Below are 12839 nucleotides of genomic sequence, written 5' to 3' on the forward strand. Positions count from 1 at the left end.
GAATAACTTGCTAGTCTCCTGAAATAGTTAATATTCTACGTATCTCCTGTAATAAAGGAGTGGAGTAAGATACCCAGCATAGCAACCAATCTCTTAGAGAGGCTATACATAAGTAAGATACAATTCTGTAAACTTGGTTTACTTGAACTGACTTTCCATTTCTGAAGCCAAGAAGGCTCCAAAATTTGAATGGTGAAAACTATAATACCCCAAATTGGAATACTAACAGATTCTTATAAATAGATCCTAACACTAACCTCAGGTGAGTAATTTAGTTGTTGCTCTCCAGCAGCAAATGTAATTTCCATTCTCCGAAACAGTTCATTTTGTCATGAATGAAAAGAGCTAGAAAAATTGAGTCAAACTGATGTGTTACATCTGCTAAATCTGCACATGAATATTTAACAGGCAAGTGTTTTCTATTAAGCATTAAACTGTTGAGTAAATGATACTGTAAAAAGTCTTAAAGTTGACAAACACTTAAGTATTTATTGATTTTTTAAAGCAATTCTTACAGTGTTTGCATCTGCTGAAGGGTATTGAATTGAGAGCCCTGGAGAGTGAATTCATTAATGAATATTAAAGATGAAACAGAAGTAGTTTTCTGATAAAATTCCCCATCATCAGTGTACCCCAGTGTCACTTTGGAAAAGCAGCATCTCTGCAGATAAACAGGGTGTTCTGTCTCCATCCCAAGGGCATTCTGAGAGTATCTTCACTATTTCCTTATCTGTGCCAATCTCAGGCTCAGTGGTTTTTGGAAGGGTGTTAATCACCCTCCTTCACAAGCCTTGCATGCAAACCAATATCACAGAATGACGATAAAAATGAATTTAACATCAGTGTGTAATATTTTTAATTGTGGATTACTCCATGGTGACCAAAAATTTAAATCAGGTATTTTAAAAAGAAGGTGGTAAATAAATGCAATTATAAAAGTTAAAAAAAAAAAAAAAAAAAGTAGTGTTATCCCGAGCACCCTTGTCCAGGCTAGTTAGCAACAGAAAAAATATGTTCTTGCTGGTAGGATTCTAATTCATTGGGCTTTTGTAAAAGCAGGGTTTGTTTTACTGAAGGAGCACTGTAGCCTGGTTGCTGTTTAACTTTCATAGGCTAACTCCTACAACTGCAATGAGTTAAGTAATTTGTGCTAGACAATAAAACCAAAACATTTATAGCAGGCAGGCAAAGCGAGATAAATCTTGCTAGCATCAGATGCTAATGATGGTGCAGACAGTTGTCTCTAAGGAACTGGGATGGAACCATCAGACATCTAGTAACTTCTGTTTTGGGCTGGATTTCAAGCAGAGATTTAGAAATGGGATTTGGAGCATCATCCTCCTTATTCTTGGACCCATCAACTTAAGTTTTGTAATAATGTATTTGCAGGATGAAGGCCTTATGCCCTTACAGTGACTCCTACCAGTTAAGTATGTGAATTATTACTTACAAAACTGGGGCATAGTTCAGTGATATAATCCTCACCATTCAGATATCTAACTAAAAAAATTACATTACTATGTCTATTGCATGGCAGGTATGTGAGCTCAGTGTATTTAGAGTAAAATCAGGAAACAGTATGTATGGATATACACCTTGGCTTGACATGGAGCCATTTTGCAATGATCGCAGAAATACAAATAAGATCCCAATAGTAGCATTGGTTAGATTTGTTATCTACTTTTTCCATCAAATGGCAAACCATTGCTTAAGTTCCTTCCCTGCCTCAGGAGGAAAGCAAAACATCTTCTCTAAGTGCAGTCCAAGCTCTCAGTAGTGCAGTGCAGTAAAGTATGCAGGCATACTTTATTAGTCTATATAGAACCATTTAAAGATATCACAAAAAGATTTTAAGACAAACATTATTAAGTAAGAGAAGTTAGGAGGCAGCAATTCCCAGTTTCTTTGTGCCAGGACTCCTGTCTTCAGACCATCAATTGAAGAGTAAATAGTCCTATCTGGACTTCTGAATACAGATTAGGGAGCTGTCATTCAAACACTGTGAGGGTGACAGAGCACTGGAACAGGTTGCCCAGAGAGGCTGTGGAGTCTCCTTCTCTGGAGATATTCAAAACCTGCCTGGACACGATCCTGTGCGATGTGCTCTAGGTGACCCTGCTTGAGCAGGGGGGTTGGACTAGATGATCTCCAGAGGTCCCTTCCAACCTCAGCCATTCTGTGACTCTGTGAAACAGTCTAGATGTAGATTATCATTATCTGTTTCTGCATTCATCCTCTTCCTTTTACAACAAGGGTCTTTATAATGGCCAGATGCCTTCAGTTAGAAGAAATTCACTGGACAGAGGTGAACTAGACATGGTCCTTCTTAAAGGTTAGGCACTGTGATAGTTTCCAATGAACCCTATATAATTTCAGCCGTGTGCATCTTTTACATTGATTTTTTTTCCTCATTCCTGTCAGATGCCATTATACTGAGAAATAGTCAAATAATTAAATCTTGAAATTTAACTAGGTATGATTTTCCAAACATATTTAAAAAAAAGAAAAATTAAGGACTATGAAGCATCTTACTTGTTCAAAACCTCTGTGTCCTAAAAATCCAAACTATAGCAATTGCAGTGAAAGAAAATCAAGAAGTTTTAAGAATAGAGTATAAATCAAAGGCACAGTTAGCTAGAAAAAGGCAAAAAAAATTAAAATGGTGAGAAAAGAATAAAGTATGTGGCTATCAAAAATATCCAGGGCTTTAATAATAAAGACAAAAAATAATCAGGAGGAAGGAAAAGAAACTTACCTCTTTCAGAGTTTTATTCATCCTCTGCTAACTAGAACTGCTTGGTTTAATCCAAACCAGGGATTTGTCCACTTTCGGTTGAAGCCTCTGATAGTGAGTACTACAGTAGGACAGACTTCCAAGGGATGCTACCACCAATGCAGTGCCAGCTGTTTCAGCAATTGACAGCAAAACCACTGGAAGATTTTAGCGCATGTAAACTTACCTTGCTTCTCTTAAGAGTTATCAGGCTACTTTTCTGTTTGCTTCTGCCCTCAAATCTGTGGTGTGGAGGATTTTCAGATGTTTGTTTTGCTCTCTTGTTGCCCTTTTTGGACTGTGGAACATAAGTTATCAATATCTCATTAAAATATATTACAACACATTTAACATATCTTAAGGCTTCTGTTAGTGTTAAGTCAATTTTTTTCTTGCATGGTGAAGCACAAGTTTCAAAGTATATCCTTAAAGCTAAAGCGGGCTAGTGGCAAAAGTTAGATGTGGCATTCGGTCAACAACTGAGGCCATAATATCTGTGTCAGAGCCCGGTTACTAATCCAGTGTCTGTGTAGTGCTTAACATGGTGTGGACTGCTGATATTACAGAACAGGAGACTAGATGCCACTGCAATCCAAATAGTAAGTAATATTGTTACTAGGAGCAATTTGCTCATTGCATGGCATTTTGTCTTTTTCAGTCACAGGAAGAATCGCATGTTGGGTTTTTGTAGAAGATGAGTGAAATAGCAGAGATGTAAAGTAGAATGTAGCTAAATGGTGAATGGCACCTCTTCATCAGATGACTCAATCAAAAGAGGGCACTTTCTGTCACATCCCTGGATTTATGTGGGATAAAGAAGCACACACACACAGGGACCTTTGTTCCCTCTCCTGTTACCTAATACAAAATGGCAGGGTACAGAATAAATATGCAGTATTATTTTAAGTGTGCTAGAGAACTTGGAATTGATTCCTTTTTAAATTTCAAGGTATTGCTGAATTCACACTTAAACTTTACAGTATACTATGTTCAAAGTACAACAGCCTTGCCTCCTAGAGCTTAGAAACCTAAATAAACCAAAAAGAGTAAAACAGGCAGGAATAACACAGAAAGCAAATTAGGAAAATGGCCTCATACCGTATTGCTCAGGTCACTGTAATTTAGTACTCCTCCTTTTAGAGTTATCCCACTTTCCTCTGTTCATGGAAGTGTAAGGGAAAGTGAGCAGCAGTTCCCCAGCTCCAAGGAAAAAATGGGTGAAAAGCAAAAATAATATGAATGGATATGCTACCAGAGCCCTATTTCCTTGGGCCTGAGTAGCAGCCAGGTCGTATTTAACAGCCAGCACAGGTCTAGAAGCTCCCCAGAACAGGGGAGAGCTCTGCTGTTCCTGCCTTCTAACACCCATTGAAAGCCTTCTTCCTCTCTTGATATTGAGCTTTTTCCTAGTGCTGAAAGGCAGCTGGTGTCTGCATCTCCCCTTTAAAGACACCTTGTATAATGAAGTTTCCTGTTGTCCCTCATTCTATATGCTGTCTGTATGAGAACAGCTTTTTTTTTTTTTTTTTTAAACTTTACATAACCTTTAATCTTGAATAACCAAAACAACTCCCAGAGGGTAAACAAAAGTAATTGAAATCCAGATGCCCCTAGCCTTACTTTCATTCTTTCTCTGTTAATGGTGAGTCAGTTTGTCTTTATTTGGTCAGCATGACTTGGCATTTTGTACCATATAACAGATGTGGATTTCATATTTAAAAAAAATTGAACCATGCAATAGCAACCAAAGGATCTATTCAGAAGAAGTTTGGAAAGGATTCTTTTCTCTAATCAGCCCTCAAAATGATCTAATTACCCACCAGCAGAAGATGGCAGAAGGAAAAAGTAATAAAACAAACCAAAAAGGAAGGAAAAGTGAATTGGTTCTAATAACACAGATATCTGCTTGAAACTGAGAAGAAACCTTTTATGTAGCTGTTCTGAAGTCACTGTCTGTGAACCAAAGGTGGTCATTAGAACTGCTCGTACTACAAACACTAACCATCTGTCACTGTTCTAGCATTGATGATTTCTGCTTCTTATAGGCCAGGATGCTTGGGAGGAGTCCAGAAATCTTTTCTGAACAATTAAGACAATTCCCTCTCCCGCTATATCATCTGAACGTTTCCTGTTTTCATCTGATATTTCTCTGGTGTAAACCCACCACATCTCAGAGGACACTGAAACTAGAGCACCAAATGTATACAACAGATGCAAACATACTCTAGAGAAGAGAGCACAAGGGTCTATTTGCTTACTTGAGGGACTGAGACTTACTACATGTAAAATAATCACTCAAAGCATTTTGATGTGAATTAGTCATTTTTCAACAACGTGTTGGATGGTAATTGCTGAACTCTGAATAAGATGATCTGCCTAATCCAGGTTGATACAGTGGACAAGTATGAATATCTTTTTAGTATACCATTGTACCTGGATAATAATGCCCGATTCTAGTAGAAATAAAACTGAATGAGCTCTTGGCCAGAACTTGAGCTGCCACAAGGTATAGCAAAAGTAGGCACAGTCCATTGCTCCTGATGATGGTGAAAGTGGAGAGGAGGTAATGCTAACGCTACGGGAGCAATCTTCACAGCAGCAGCAGCTGGCACTGTAGGCTACCAACCCTCGGAAAAACAGAAACAAAGCCTTGCTCAAAGGGACCTTCTACTTCCTGGCCTTACTCACACCTTCTTTCTCCCTTTCTGCTCCTATAGCTTATTTCACCTCTGGCCTGTTCTTCCTCTCCCTCCATCAGTCTGTGAACACTGGAGAGTGAGTAGAGACTGCAACAGAAGCGAGAGTGAAGGGGAGTTGCTGCAGAGTGAAGTAAACACAGAGGTAAATGTCTGCATGGGAGATGGAAGGCAGCTATTATCTGGGTGTCTGAAAAAAGGGTAGACCAGACCTCATGTCTAGCATCCCCTGAAATGTCACTGCCCCCTCTCAAGAGGGGAGGAAGAAACAGGGAAACCATTTTCCCTTCCCAGCTCATTTCCAGCCCAGTGAGGTCCCTTCAAACCTCACTGCCTGCTCCCAGAGCGGTCACCTTTCTCTCAAACTGCAGTAAAATCATTCATTTTAGTAAGAACAACAATATGTTACATACCTTTTTTTATTATTATTATTCAAATAGCCACTATTCTAAAGCAATTCAGTCCAATTTTGATTTTCTTTTTACATGTGACTATATTGAGTTGCAATGCTACATACATCAGTATGCAAACACAGGACTTAAGTTTATAACAGATGGCAATGAACTATTTCCCCTTTCATCACAAAAAATATTTTTTAAACACGATTAAAATAATTACACCTTTATTTTCCTAGTGTTCAATGATAGGAAAGCCAAAAAGGGCACTCATTTATGTCTGGGTAGAATAAAAAGAACGCCCAATGGGAAAACAAGAAAAGCATCCTTGCCTACAAGCCTGTCAGTGCTTTGTAGCACACACTTCCCTATAGCTTAGCAACCAACCAGCTCTGATGAGGAAAATGCAGAGGACAAATATATCATTAAAAAAATCACTTTTGTATATGGATGTGTGAATCCAGCTGGATTCCAGGGAAACCTAGAGACTTTGCCTTTATTTGCTTCAAACTCATGTGAAGTTTACAGTAATTTCCATTATTTCCAGGGATTTTATTTTTAATATCAACTGTAATTAAAAAATACATTTCAACACTTGGTGATAAATTTTATCTTCCTGTCATTTTATCTGTTTTCTGGCTAAGATTGATTTGTTCCATAGTTTTATTTGCCTCATATTGCTGGGAAAATTAGACCCCAAAATATACTAGAGGAAGCCATGTAAATGGGAACTCTGACAAGAGCCTTATAAATAGCTTCAAAGTCAAGTGAGTACAAGTGTGCCCAGCTGTCATGCTTTGGGTCCTGAGCAGAACATCATAGCTTTTCTCCTGACTTGTCCTGACAGACAGAGTTGGGTGACTCTTCCAGGGTGGATCAAGTCTTCAGGCAGAGAGCAAGATTACTGTAACCTAAAATTAGCCTCCTAAATTCATACGTAGGCTGTAACCTATCCAGCTTCATTTCAGAAATGCAGATCACAGAATATGCTACTGAGTACTTTGGAAGTCCTTCTGTTTGTAGAAATTTCCTATAGCTCTTACAAAAGGTTTAGAGCCTCATTTTAGGTGAAAGTTTTTTTGTTTTTTTTTTAAATGTTCCCATCAGTAATTATAGAGGAACAATACAAAGCTGTGATAAGAAAGTTTTGTGTTGTAGGTGTAAACTAAATGTATACTTCTACACATGCAAACTAATGTATTTAAAAATAAATGTACTTTTTAGTAGGCAGCTTAGGAAGCAGTGACATTTTTAATGTGGGAATCATGAAGAGCTACAGTTATCGAAACAATGACCTCTCTCCCCCTCCAAGAAAAGGACAAGTTTTTAAATTCTGTCATGTCCCGGATTGGAGATGGTTACTCACCACTTTATCTTCCTCTTGCTGTTTGCTCAAGGACTTTTCCACTTTTGGAAGCGATTGAGTTGCCTTGGGGGAATCCAGTATAGAATAGCCATGATCCAGAATGCGACTGATAGCCTTCTTCTGTAATAGAATGAGAAATGACCTAAGAGCATTTAAACTCTTTCTAGAGAGAAGCCAAAATTGGCTTAGACTTTACTGAAAGTCAGCCAGCACTGTTTCACTAGTTATAACTTCAAGGTAGCAGGCATATTACTTTGAGTTTTCTTATTTTTGATGTGCCTTTGTTTCCTCCCTCCCTTCAGAAGCACCCGTGGCCTATCTTGCTTCTTTAATATAAGCTTTGGAGATGCTGGATGGGCATTCTGACACTCTGTAAAGGAAGCAGCTTTTCCCATTCTCTTCAGTTGGGGAGGTGGGTGCTTTTCAAAAGACAACCAACGTATTTAGTCACAGGAGAAATAAGTGTTACTGTAAGTTTCCCTTTTCCTCTAAGGAGCTTTATTGCACAGGAGTAGCCTAAGTGCTTTTGAACCGTAGAAGCTACTATTTTGAGTAAGACAGCATCCCAAATGTTTGGTAGGTAGTGTGAAAAAAAAAAAAAAAAAAAAAAAAAGGCACTGTGCCTTTACCTTTGGAGAGTGAGTAGCTTCTTATCAGCACTCAGAATATTCTCTACCCAATGCGAAAAGCAAAGAGTGATTTATAACCAGTAATAATATGTTGTTCTTTGCAATTAATAACAACAGTATAATGTCCATACAGCAAGGCACTATGTGCCAACTGAAGGCATAGTCATAGATACTCTGAGATTATTTTACAGAGTTTCAGCAGAGTTTCAGAAGGGGAGTAATTTTCCCATTCAAAATTGGGACAGAGATAAACAACATTGTTAGGTCAATAATCCAAAAAATTTGTGACAGGTCAAACCAGATGTTGTGCATCAACACTGATCAACATATATTGGGGGTTTCTTTAATAGTATTTAAAAATAAAAGGTGGATTTCTACTGAAAAAAGTACACATTTGACATTTCAAACAGTTTCAGAATGGGATGCAAATTTTATCTTCATAAGCAACTGGTACTTTCCACCTACCTTTCTGATTTGTTCTGAACTGCAGGCAGTGATCCGCTTTGAGATCAAAAAGTCAAGAACAGGTTCTGTGAGAAATATCTATACATACAGAATATCACATTTCTCTCTAATCCAATAGGCAATCTCCCAATCAGTTGAGATGCATTTATGCTGAGAAGCTAGTATCTAGTAGTCACTACAGTGAATTCACAGACCACTTCATTTCAACAGCATTTTACACAGGATTATTTTAAAATCAAAACGCAATTGATAGAAGTGTGTATCTGCAAACTACAGGCAACATGTACACAACCCATTAAGTTTTGAAATTCAGTGTCTTTATTGCCAAAGCATATCCAAAAGCAAAATGGAAAGTAAATGGGAAAATTGAATGATGAAAAAGGGCGAAACCAAGTTTTTTTTTCCCCCCAGGGAAAAGTTTTCCCACAGATTTCAGCAATTCAGTATAGAATCAATGATTCAGTTCCAAAAGAAAATTCACTTATCTAAAATCATGGGTCTGGCACCGAGCCACTGAGCCAAATGCATACGATTATGTACGATTATTAAGTAACAACTAAAATCCACATTAAGAGAAGTTATTCTTTCAATGTTTGTACAGAGGAACTGAATCTAAGCTTCCTGCCTCAGTTAAAGAGAGAAAAGCAGAAGCATGACTGCTCCTACTGAGTACCATACAGAGCTTTCTATCTAGTGTATTCTTGGTTGTCCATATGGGATTGAAAAGCTGGTGTCTACAGGATATAAATTAAAAGATTCATTCTGAAAATGCAAGTTTGCTAATGCCTGTATCAGTTGTGTAATAAAGGTGCAAATACACTTACTGCATTCTGTTTTTTATATTATGCCCTTTAGAAGCATAAAAAAAAATGTGTTTTCTCTAGTTAACAGAAGGAATACGTTTGGGGGGAATTCGCAGATTTAAATGAAACACTAAAAGATCTTGTTGTTAGAATTGCACTTACTAGCACAATGAATTAACACACAAATTCATCTCAGGAATCACAAGTTTAAGTCTACTTTTTGCATGTAGACCTGATCTAAGTCTCTTTGAAGCTAACAGAAGGATTTCTGTAAACTTCTGTAAGAGAAGCTTAAAAAATCCTTCCCTCAGCAGAGAAGAAACTCTGGTAGAGAAGCTAGATTGAACCAGCTCATTTATACATGTAAAGATATTTCAGAAGCTCATTTAGCTGTCTGTATTAATAATTGTGTGTAGTATTCAACTACTTAAATGCACTATTTTTAAATTTGCTTTCATAGTGGCCATGTGGAACACAAAATTATATTGCTTAACATGTCTTTTGAACTTTTAAATTGTGTCATATTATAGCATGGTCTTGCTTTATATCATTTTAAATATACACCGGTATAATTAAAATATACTCCTCCTCATGCTGCATACTTGCATCAAGGAAAGAGAAGGTAGGTAGGAGACCAGTTGCCCAGCACAGCTTCTCTTGAAGTCAATGAAAAGATTCCTATAGGAGTTGACTTGACTCTAAATAACTTGCCAGCCAAATTGGAGCAGACAAACTCCAAGACTTCTGATGCCTTTAAGTTTTTTTTTTTTTTTAATTAATTTCTAAGCATCAAGAGCTACATTATCAGGTCCTGTAACCTGGAATAGCATCACTGCAGTCAGTGAAGCAATGCTTTATTTATGTACCAAATGAAGATGTAGTAAGTAGTATGCATCTCCTTAAGGACCATATACTACTTCGGCATTGCTACTGATGTGCTTAAGTAATACTGTCTATTTTAACAGCTCATTCACAAAACTGTATGAAAATACCACTGAAATTTTTATTAGCTAGCAAAATACTAATGATGCTCCAAATATCATATATACAAATGGGTATGGCTCTTTTAAAAAAACCTTAAATCTGAAATAAAATTCTCATGACTCCCATATAATAAAAATGAACCGAGTCAAGCTTCTTCTGAAATAAGTTAGAGATACATGATAATAGAAAGGTTACTAAATTAATACGTACATGTTAATACTATAGTAATGTTCTTGTGAAGCCATAACAGTCTTTAATAGGTTGTTTTATTTCACCCATAATTTACTTTTTCCACATTCCATTGAAGAAAGTCAAATAAACCTGACCCGAGAGCCTCCTATTCCAACCTAAGTGAGCAGGCAATTCTCATGTGACAAATGATATACACAGAATGAGGGCCAGTATTTGTGAATTACAGACAGTTGTGACATTTTCTGAACAAAAGAGAGCAAAGTGAATATAAAGAAAATTCTACAGCAATACCCTGAATTATTGAAAGGCTAGCTGTGCAGAACAAACATAATTAAAGGGTCTCATTATCTTCTAAATAATCATTGTAAATAATACTTTAGATAATTACTTCATTAGTTTTCAAAACACTAGCTTTTATTTTCCTCTGAGATTCCATCCACTAACGCTAGTGTGAATAAATTGCCAAAAGGAAAAATCAAAAACAGAGGAAGCATGCAAGCTGGAAATGCAGCGTGTATTTCTTGTATAAACTAATTTAGAACTAGGATGTTTTGAAGTGTTCACAGCAAATTTTCAGAAGCTTAAAAGCTGTTTGGAATTGTAAGGTCTATTTTTTTCTTCAGATAGCTTTCTGATGCAGTTAGATTCATTTGCTAGCAGTTAACTTCATCCAAATAAAGATGGTTGATAGCAGCGTGGATAAAACCAAGACTAGTCCACATCATGGATGACTACTGTGCTTAATTAAACATACACATTGCCATTTTTCTTCACTACAAATACCATGAGGTAGATTCAATAAAAGAAGAGACTATGCCTCTAAAAGCAATGGTGTAAGTAAAGGGAAAGCAGTAGACCAGGAAAGATGGGCAGAAGTCCTGCAGGCAGATGGTTCAATAACCAAGAAACTAAAATAACTAAATATTTTTTTCAACAGTATTTTGTGAGTACTGCCAGTAGTCAAAAAAGTAGCATGAAAAAGTGGCAAATATTTTCACTACTGAAGCATAGTGAAGTTTGTCTGCAAATAATCAAGCCTTCATCTATCAGAATGATAATGTGAAAAGTCAATGACTCGTATACTAGTAAGTTTAACTAACCAGAAAAATCATGCAGTAACATATTTCCTCCTTAATCTTCTGTTCCGAAAACTGTCAAGGAACAGGCATGAAAGTCTGCTAGCGTACAAACACAACAAGTAATGCAAATATAGCTCTTACCATATAAAATATTTCGCTGTCTTCAAACTTACTTTTTAAATTTGTTAATTTAAAAGCAGAAATATAAAAAAAATGTGTCCAATTTATATTCAACCTGAAAGAAAGCAATTCATTCTGCCATACATTTGGTAGGAATACATTCATGATTCTGTAGCAGTTACTCAAATGAGAAGCTGGACAAAACATCTTCCTAGAATGGACTCTATAAAGTTATTTTTGAACATTTTTGTTGTACTACACAAGTCTCCAAACACTTCTGCTTTAAAGGTTTACAACTGAAATGCCACATTCCAACTTTTCCTGTTACCCTGAGGTATTATGTTAATCCTTTGCTTAAAAATAGCCAGCTATTGAGTGTATTATTTATATTTCCAGATTGACAACCTTGAAAAAAGTTAGAGCTGTTCTTTTATCCACAGATCATGTACTGTATAACCAGCATTAGCAAAAACTCGTCCATGCTATTTTGCCAGTCAGTATTGCTAACAAAGGAACTGTTGTTACTGCAGTGCCAGTTCTTTTGTCTTGATACAGCTTTTCCACTAGTCAAAGAACCATCAAATCATTGGTAAGAGCTTGCATGAAAACATTACTAACAGTATTTAGCCCCTACTAACTTGAATTGAACTTGATTCTGCAAAGGTGAAAAGCTTTAAATTCTACTTCCAGCATCCTAGATTATTCAGAAGTGAGGTACATCATTATCTGCTAGAGCAGCTGAGAGCAAAGGTCCAATATTCTGTCTCCAGATGCGGCCTAGGGCACGTACTTATGAAAGAACAGAAGAACAGGTCATACAGTGAGTGACTGAATCTTTCCATGGAATATCTACTTTGTTCCTAGCAAAGTGCAGCTTAAAGATCTCTTGAATGTACTTTAAAAAAAAAAAAGTAAATATAAGGAGTAGTGAACTCCCACATGCTATGAAACAACTCATTTCATTTCAGCAAAGCTGTTTAAACTAATGGCATCAAGTTCTGTAACATGGCCTTGCAGTCACAGCCAACCAAAATGCTACCCTCTCATACATAGAAATGGGTCTTATTAAACCCTTACTGCAGAGCATTCAGTTATTTTAAAAAAGCTAATGTTTTTTAATAGATGTGAAAACATATTGTGAAGTTTTTTTTACAATGATCTTTACTTAGAACAAAAAAATATTCTTGTCTTCTCATGTCACTGCATGAGAGAACTTTCCTGGTTGGGGCTTAAAACAATTTGTAGCAATGCAGAAGGTTGATATTTAGAACTCATGGTATTTTTAAAGGCCTTTACCAAGAATCACTTAAAGAAATTAAGTAGCAAGAGAAAAAAGG

The sequence above is a fragment of the Apteryx rowi genome, unplaced genomic scaffold (assembly GCF_003343035.1).
Source record: "Apteryx rowi isolate R43461 unplaced genomic scaffold, aptRow1 scaffold_15, whole genome shotgun sequence".
In the NCBI taxonomy this organism is placed as follows: Eukaryota; Metazoa; Chordata; class Aves; order Apterygiformes; family Apterygidae; genus Apteryx; species Apteryx rowi.